Raw genomic sequence first — 9,608 nt, 5'->3', positions numbered from 1 at the left:
GACCCCACCTCATCCACCTCCACCGCCACCTCCACCCTGGTCCACCACCACCACCACCACCAACCAACCTGGACACCCTCATTTCTCTTCTCCACAGGCTTGTAGGTATCAGCGGGACCTTTGTAGGTCAGACAAAAGCAGCCGTGGTGAAGGTGACCTCCTCCTCGGTTCTCCTCGGGTGCAGGGAGGAGATGGTTGGGGACGGATGCACTGTAGCTGCCCATAGGGACTATGAGCTCCACGGTGGTCCATGGTGGTCCTGCTCTATTTATCGGCCTACATCCATAAGGAAATCCATGACGGGATGCAAGACTTATCATGGTGGTGATGTGCTTTTCCATATCTGTCTTTACCATTGTACTGATAGGAAAAGTCACTTTGGTAAACAAAAAAAATAATAACTATAACAAAACTAAGGATTTCCATCCTCCGATGGTCCGTAGAAAAATTACTGCAGGAAAAAGAAAACCCAGTGCTGCTACGACATTTTGCTTGTTTTTGGGAACAACGGCATGGCTCATCAGTTAATGTTCCATTGTGTACAGCCTTGGAAGAGACCGGGGGAAGGGCTGCAGCTGATTTGATTCGTTCCTTAGATTGATATGGAATAGGTATGCCTTAAAGTACAAGATCAACTTAATTTTTTTTTCTTTTTTGAAGGAAAGACTGTGGTTCTGGAGTTAAATAGCACTGCACTTGCTGTTAAATTAGTTCGGATTTAAATTGAAAGAATGTAACACCAACCAATGTTAAAACGTCTCTTCTGCACTGTGGCGCTTTGGATTTCATACCGTGTTATGAAATATTCTCATCTTCCTCATCAGGTTCATTTGAATTCTTATTCTAATTCTTATTCTATCTTTGGATATTGACTACCTGATTAGTTTCCTACAATGTTCTGAGCATCGCGATGTCTGGGAACGTGGTGATTGCGCGTGTGCCTTTAAGGAAGTGGGTTCGCATTTGTTTCGACCGAGTTATCCTGGTGACAAAAAAAGGGAGAATGTACGAGAACATTTTTAGCTTCAGGATCACCGGTATATCAGTATATAAGTATAAGAAAGAACTGATCAGTGATCCAATCAGGAACATTTCATCGAATGTTGACGCCTACCAGAACAGATTGCTGTGAATCAGGCAACAAAGAGGTATTAAATATAACTGTAAATATAACTTAAAACATGTCTTAAATCGCCGTTGTTGTACATACAGTACAGAACCAATTATTTTTCTAAGAAGCTGTAAAACTTGATGCGCCCCTGAGGGGAGTCGGCCGCAGCTCAGAAGCAGATCGATGTGATATCCAGAAATATAATAAAAAAAATAAAATAAAAAATCCAGCGGTTCTGGGTTTTTTTTGGTGACAGTGAAATGTGATTGTAAAAACCGGACTCCCAGAACCACCAGAAGGTGTCTCGGCGTTCAGACTCAAAACCCAATCATCCCGTTTCACATCGCGTCCTTCTCATTTCTTCATCCCCTTCAAGTGCATGTGGTACCATGATAGGAATGTCGTTTTATGTCGCAGTGTGTTGGTCTTAAAGTGATGTTTCCTGTTTGTACCTTTTTTTTCTAATTAAAAAAAAAAAAAAAAAAGAGGAAAAAGAAAAAAAAAAAGTAAAAAATCTTGGATCCCAAACCTTGGTCTTTAAAGCGTCTCAAGACTCCTGTTGTTCCCCGTTGCCAAGAAGACGTCCGGAACCGGAGGAGGTCGCGGGAGCGTCCTCGCCTCTCGCCGCCGTCACGAATCGTTATTTTGGAGCTTTCTTCTTAGGCGGAGAACGTTTGAGTTACGGACAAAGGCGTCCGCCCTTTTAGATTAATTGACACTACAAACGCTGAGTGATATCGACAGCAAAGTGTATTGAAGGGCTGGGAAGTGACGGAACATTACTGACATTTTCGCTCTCTCAAAAAAACAACAACAAACAAAAGCTTTTAAGTCAAACATGTCTTATCAGAATCTCAGAATGTGTTTATGGGGCCAAGTACATTTTCATATGAGGGATTTGTCTTCGGTAATAGTTGTAGTGCATTCTAGTGCAGACAAAGGATGCTTAACGGTCGTATAAATATAAATATAAATATTGGAATCAGAATGAGTTTATTCCACCAAGTACATTTTCATATACAAGGGATTTATCGCGGTGAGAGGATTGGTGTATTTCTATACAGACAATTAGCATAAAAAAAGAGCTCAACAGCCTGTAAAAGTAAAAAAATATATATGAATAAAATAAAAATGAAAATAGCCAAAAATATAAAAATATACAAAGTGTAATTCTACACTGCATGTATGAATATAGTTGGTAAAATAAAGGGTAATGTAAAGATCCCAGGTTACAAGATAAGGTGATTCCAGACTATTACTATCAATTCAAACAAGCAAAAGCATCGTGCTGATTCTGTAAATCGGCTTTGTAAATAACTTAAGTTAGTGAAGTGAAGGGAAATAAGTTATTTTCCACACGCATTAGCTCCCCTTTCGCTCCAAAGTCGTCCCACGGCACCAGATATTAATGGCTTGTGGTGCACATCAGCACTCGGGTTGGGCCTCAGCGGGAAGCCCGGTCGGCCAATCAGCCGTCCTCACACCTGAGGAAGGGGGGAGCGGGGTGGTCGAATGGACCAGTGGGGATAAGATAACCGGGACCCGGCTGGGCCTGGGGAGTCCATTAGGAGGTGAGACGCTTTAAAATAATGGCCCTAATGGAGGCCTTATCTGACCTGGCTCACTGCAGCCTCTCACAGGGACCGCCACCACAGCTTCTCACCGTGGAGACCACCGCCGGCAGGTTAACCCTTGAGTGCCGCGGGCTGTCTGCGACGGGTCATCGTACTGGGTGGCGCGACTGGGATTGTGGATCTACTGGTTTATTCCAGATAATGCAAAAAGAAAGAAAAAAAAAACAAAAAAACTTGTGTCATAGGCTTTTAGGATGCAGTCCAGCACCATTTATTTTCCTCCATGCATGGGCAGTGAGCTTGATGGTGCGATGGTCAGTCTCCCTCTTGCCCTGCTCAATATGTGGGATTCCATCTAGTGAATGTGAATCCAATAATGGGGAGAGGGGAAGGAGAGTGGGGGCAGGTGGGGCGGGCAGGTGTGGGGGGGTGGGGGGGGGGGGGGGTGTAATCAGTCCTGTGGACGGCTCCTTTTCTCTCTGACTCGAGACCAGAAGAGAAATCCTGCACTTAATTGTTGAGGGGACTCTGGGTTCCAGAGCGCCTGCATCGGAAAGCAGCTTTAATTAGACATGGTTTGAGGCAAGCAGTCTCTGAGGGGGTTGCATCCTCCGGCAGAGCCTGGACACACACACACACACGCACACACTCATACACACAGCATTGTTCTTATTTTTTAAACAACCCCAGCTTCCACCGAAAGGCTCCTCTGATGTATGTTTGCAATCTCTTGAGTAATTTTTTATCGACTTGTAGGGAGGAAGTGCCTCTAACAAGCTTCTCCGATGTGGTAATCTCCTTTTAGCGACCAAAGCAGTGATTATCAGGCGAGACCCTGCTGCTTTCAACGGTAATTGTGTAGTAATCAATCATCAATCACCACGGCGCTTGTTCCAGAAAACACCCCTATTCTCGATGCTATTTTTAACCAAATCACCGATCGGTTCCTGAGTAAAAAGGAGTAGAAAATCTACACACAATGATTATTTTTTTTTTTTTGTCCTTTCTGGCTCCCTCCATACCCATTTATTTATTTATTTTTTAATCAGCTCGCCGCCGTGCCGTACCCATACAGTGCTATCACTGCGGTGATTCCCCCGCCTGAAAAGCTGTTTCCATTAGTAGTGACATTCCCTCTATCGGTCATCGTTTCACCTTCAGCCGAAAAAAAAGGAAAAAAAGATCACCTAACGCCCGGCGGTTTCCCTTTTTAGCAATAAGATATTTGAAGGCAGCCGTAACATCCTTTGACTTCCACGAGATACAACGCATGACCCAGTTGTGAGGCTCCGTGGAATCGCTGGCTGAGACGTGCCACTGCGTTTCGTCCACCATATGGTTTCACATTACACGCCAAGAATGGAGGACGGCCCCGCTAGTGCTCCAAACATGTTCCAGATCACGTTAATATATATATATAGCACACATCTGTTGTAGAGCAGGGGGATTGTTTGTTAAGCATTCAGAAATCAATATGTTGCCATCAAAACAAGATTACATAGAATTTTGAATGAGGATATAGTGAATTTGGGGGGGTCGAAGAACGAAATCCATCAGGCCGAACCTGAAAGGGAGAGGCGGTGACCATGCTGTATCTCTGATTATAGAGATTACAGGAGCGATGGAAAATAAGAGAAACTCATCTGAAGTGATTGGCTCAAACCTCCCAGGAAGTGACCTCGAGTGTCATCAAGCTAATGCAGACCGCCGGACGAATGCATCTCTGCCGCTGCGCTGGTCTGATTAGATTAATAAATCAATCTCAGCTCACCCTCATCAGGTAATGCACAAGCTATTCTGGCGAAATGGGTGACACACCAACATCAAACAGTTCCTCATCCGCGTCTAATGGGAGTCTTCCAACGGGCAGAGGCAGAAAGTGGCGATTTCATGTCCCCACTCCAGATTTGTCAATGATGGACATGGGACATTTTGTCGCTGCGCAAGAGAATCAATCACTTAACGGTGAAAACAGAAAAAGCCGTCGCACCCTATTTTCCTCACGCTCGGGCGGAGGAGCGGGGTGGAGGACGTTTCTCCCGGGCGGCGCACACACTCAGAAGCGTCTCGAGACATCCACTCGTCTGGATTTTTTTTTTCCCAATCTAGCCCAGAGTGTTCTTCAAATCTTCTGCCTCCTCGCTGTGTCTGAACGAGGAGCGAACTCAACGCTGGAGCCCCCTTTTTTCCTCCAGTGCTCCAAGTCTGAGTGACAAAGTCAATAAAACAAGTAAAACCAGAAGAACTAATTGTGCGGGGGTGTGAGGACTGACATTATTGAAATGATTGTTCAAATCAGAGCCCCCCGCTAAGTCCCTGATCTCCCATCTTGCCGGGGGGCACGCCATTAGACACATTCCTTGCCATTATGCCACTGCTGACTGTAATTTCCACTGTCTGGAATCATTCAGCGTGGAGTTCTAAACCAAAATTCCACCTGAAACGACACAAGAACATGATAGTTATTATTGTATTCGATAAATCTGGCTTTCGGTTCCGTCACCCCACTGATACTGCCTTGACCAGAGTAGTCAACGATCCACTTATTCCTGTTGACTGTGACTTAACATCGTTGTTGCTGCTTCTTGACTCGAGTGCAGATTTTGACACTGTGGAGCACAGCATACTTCTAAGCCGCTTGGAGAAGCACATTGACATCCAGGGGATGACTCGACATGTAAGTGACAATAGTACAATCTCTGAATTTTCTGAAGTAAAGTTTGGTGTGCCCCAGGGATCGATCCTTGGCCCTATGCTCTTCACTATCTTTATGATTCCCCTTCGTGACATTATTTGCAAATGGTGGTTTTTAATTGCATTGCTACACTGATGATACTATAGCTACTGTATATGAACCGGTAAAGCCACATGACCTTTCCCAACTCCTAGAATTAGAGGCATGTCTATCAGAAATTTTAAAAAAAATGGATGGGTATGAACTTTCTGCTGTTAAATGCTGATAAAAGGGGATGGTGGCTCAGGCGGTAGAGCTGGTGGTCTAGTGATCTAAAGGTTGCTGGTTCGATCCCAGGCTCCTCCTGCTAGCATGCTGTAGTGTCCTTGAGCAAGACACTTAACCCCTAATTGCTCCTGATGGCTGCGTCCGTCGGTGTTTGAACAATTGTAAGTCGCTTTGGATAAAAGCGTCTGCTAAATGACTAAATGTAATGTAATAAAAACAGAGTTATTTAGTTGTTAGACCAGCCAAATATGGACACTTGTTTGAGAATTTGTGTGTTAATATCAATGGTTGTGGTATTCCTGAATGCTCGGCCATCAAAAACCTTGGAGTGATTTTTGATTCTGGTCGGACATTGCAGTCTCGTATCAAGGCTATCACCAAGACAGAGTGTTTTCATCTTAGTAACATTGCTGGAAATCCAACCCTTTCTATCACTGCAGAATGCTGAAACTCTTATCCATGCACTCCATCCTCCACACTTGATTGTTATAATGCCCTTTTGTCTGGTCTATCTAGTTGTGCTACTGGAAGTCTTCAGCTTGTTCAGAATGCTGCAGCTAGAATCTTGACAAAAACTAGAAAATTTGATCATATGAAATCCATTCTGGCCTCTCTTCACTGGCTACCAGTGCAAGCTTGAGCGGATTTTAAGGTTCTTCTTTTAACTCACAAGGCTTGCTGAGACTTGTCTGAGATTATTATACCATATACACCAGCACGCCCTCTGCGCTCCCTCGATGCCGGTCTCCTTGTCATTCCCTTAGCTAACAAAAAAATCAGCTGGTTTCGGAGCATTTGCCTACCGTGCCCCTTATCTCTGGAATGGCCTCCCAGTACATGTCAAAAAAGCACGCTCGGTTGAAATCCAGAAATCAATAGACCGAAAACCCACCTCCGTTCACTTCATTTCAGCCTACCCTAGAACATAGAACTTAGTCGGGTCTGTCATCTTTTCAAACATTCCTTGATGTTTTTAATGTGGTTGTTTTATTTTTATATTTGCTTTTTTGCTATGTGCAGGCGTCTCTTTGACTTCTTTGTTTTTGATGTTGTTGTTTCTTGCTGTATGTTTTCTCCTGTGCATTCTTTTAATTGTGAAATGTATCGGGACCAAGCCGCATGGTGATTCTACACTTTAAATACATTGATTGATTGATTGATAGAGAAATAAATTGAGAATCTCCTAAGAAAGACCAGGGCTTTGAATTTGGCCCCAGACATCTGTGATATTTTTGGTGGGTTCCCTGGGGTCCCTCTGCCCCCCGCCCCGGCCTTGTCACAAGGTCATAAACAAGGTCCTTGTGATTGGCCGGCGTCTCCTTACTTCCTAGCTTCACCGTCGTGACCAGGAGAAGTGGCTACAGAAGATGGATGGATGATAATAGCCATCATCATCATCATCATCATCATCATAGTGACCATTGAGGAATGGCATTAATGATTGATATTACCAACTCCATCATATAGGCATGCAGTGTAATATAACTCAGCATACGTTGCTGACATGGAATCATTTGTCACAAACAAAAGCACTGTGAGGGATATAGGAGTTTCCTAATTGCCTTTTCAGCGCGAACACAAGACGAGAGCTCAAACAAGCTTTTGCTTAGATGTGTGCATCGGAGGATGGCAATTAAAAAAAAAAAGAGCAGCTCCCCATTGCAGGCTGGCTGCTGGCCAGTTCGTTCAAACTAATAGCCTTGTTTTTAGCCTTGTTTTGCAGATATGCGAGTCGCCTTCTCCTCCTAATGAGAAGCAAAACCTGGAGTGGATGACCTGCGTCCTCCCGCTCCTTCATCATTAAAGGACCCGTTCTGCTGCTGTAGTGGCTGCTGGTGTTTCCCTTACCTGACAAGGATGAAGGCCTGTTGACTGATGGAGAAATCTCTTCCCATCCTCCTCCTGAGAATTGAATTAGAGAGCTTCACAGTCGACAATTGGAGGCACTTTAAGAGTGTAGTGACAAAAGCCAAAGCGCAACGCCGGGCTGTTATGCAATCGTTTGCGAGGTAATAGTCATTCTTGCCAACAGCCTTGGAACAGTTGGAGGAAAAATGTGTCTGTGTGCAAAAACGTATAAAATACACCTCGGGACTTTAGGTGAAGTCTCATGTGTATCGAACCAATCCAAAATCCTATCGATCCCTCGGCGCTCAGACAACAACAGCACCAAAAAAATGGATGAAAAAAAAAACATTGAATGGAAACCAGTGAATGATTTGCAGAAAATGCCGACATTGTGAAATTTGGGGAATGCTTCAAATCATGGAGGTGGAGAATGAATGGAGAGGAATACAGAGAATATCTCATACAGACATAAAAAAAACCCTCCTAATATTGCAGCGCTGCCTTGTGGAAGATCTTCATGCTTAATTTAAGAATTAAGGTGGAATAAATCACAATGCTGTCGGCGATTCATCACAGTGGATTTCTTCAGCAATAGATTGAAAAATCACTTTAAAACATTTAAATGGAACGGCACCAATTTCCTTAATTTATTATTCTATTTACTGTACAGTTAACAGTTTAATGTTATCACCCCTTTTTTATTTTTTTTTATAAAATTCCTTGAAGTCTAAGGAAATTGATCCTACAGCATTGCTAGTTCATTATATTACTCAAGCCGAGAATGGAGACGGGAACGTGAACGGGAATGTGCAAAGGGGCCGTAATTATTAATGACTAATTTATTGATTATGTGAAAACCCTGTGTGTGTATGAGAGAGAGAGAGTGGAGTGGAAGTCACAGCAAGAGAGGGTGGAAGACGACCATTTCACTCTTCTTATGACATTATATTATTGTGTGTGAGATGGGGTGGGTTTGTGTGGGTGTATTCCTTTGTGGTGGCATGCTTGGTTATATGATGAGTGAGTGAGTCGTGCAGCTCCATCAGAGCTCTTTGTGTCCTCCCCCTCCCCATATCGACTACAGTACTACAGAAACCATGGAGAGTCGGAAGCTTTTCCTAAATAACCCTGCTACTCTGTTCGGCTGTGATTGTTGGGGGTTGACGGGATTGTTGGGTTTGTTTTTACAGCGCTGACCCAGAGGAAAAAGTGGGGTGAAGCTATAACTGTCTGCATCACATGGGTTACGGTTCAGGGTTGTTGGGGTTTTGTTGAGGTTGTTGGGCGTTGCTGGGGTTGTTGCAGGTTGTTGGGGTTCACAGGGTTGTTGGGGGTTGTCAGTCCCTTTTAACAGGGCTGACCCAGAGGAACAACCAGTAAAAGTGGGGTGCATCTATAGCTGTCTGCATGGGTTAGGGTTGTTGGGGGTTGTTTGGAGTTGTTGGCATTTTGGGGGTTGTTTGGAATTGTTGGGGTTGTCGGGTGTTGTTTGGAATTGTTGGGATTTTAGAGGTTGTTGGGATTGAGAGGGTTGCTGGTGGTTGCTGGTGGTTGTGGGGGTTGCTAGTTCCTATTAATAGAGCAGACCCTGAGGAACAGTGGGTAAAAGCGAGTTGCATATTTTGGAGAATTGACGTTACGTCAATATGATATGAAATATGAAATATGATTTGTAGTTTTAATTTGGGAATGCCATTTTAATTGTAATATGATACTCTCCTGTTGCACCTATTATATTCTGTCTGCTTCTATTCTTAAAGTGACAATCCAGAAGATCACACAAGTGCCATAATTCCATACGAAACTGCAAATTTTTTTGTCCAACATCTGGGTTTACCCTTGCCTTCGCTCTAAGACGGTAGTTTTCTTGTCTCGACAGCGTTCGTTCTTCTGATCAATGGATTTCTTTATTTTTTCTTGGTGTGGTGGGGATATTTTTTCATTTGTTGATGCCGTTGTCTTTTGTGAATGTTCATCCATATGGTTTACTGATCAGGGAAAACAATGGAAACAGACTATAGAGGAGCATAATGCAAATGGCTGTTTCTTGGCTAAATGGCTGCATTCTTTTTTTTAAACAAAATAATCTTATGGATTACCACTCAAAATATGT

Source organism: Zeus faber, assembly GCF_960531495.2.
Source record: "Zeus faber genome assembly, chromosome: 18".
In the NCBI taxonomy this organism is placed as follows: domain Eukaryota; kingdom Metazoa; phylum Chordata; class Actinopteri; order Zeiformes; family Zeidae; genus Zeus; species Zeus faber.
Note: the sequence above shows the minus strand (reverse complement) of the source record.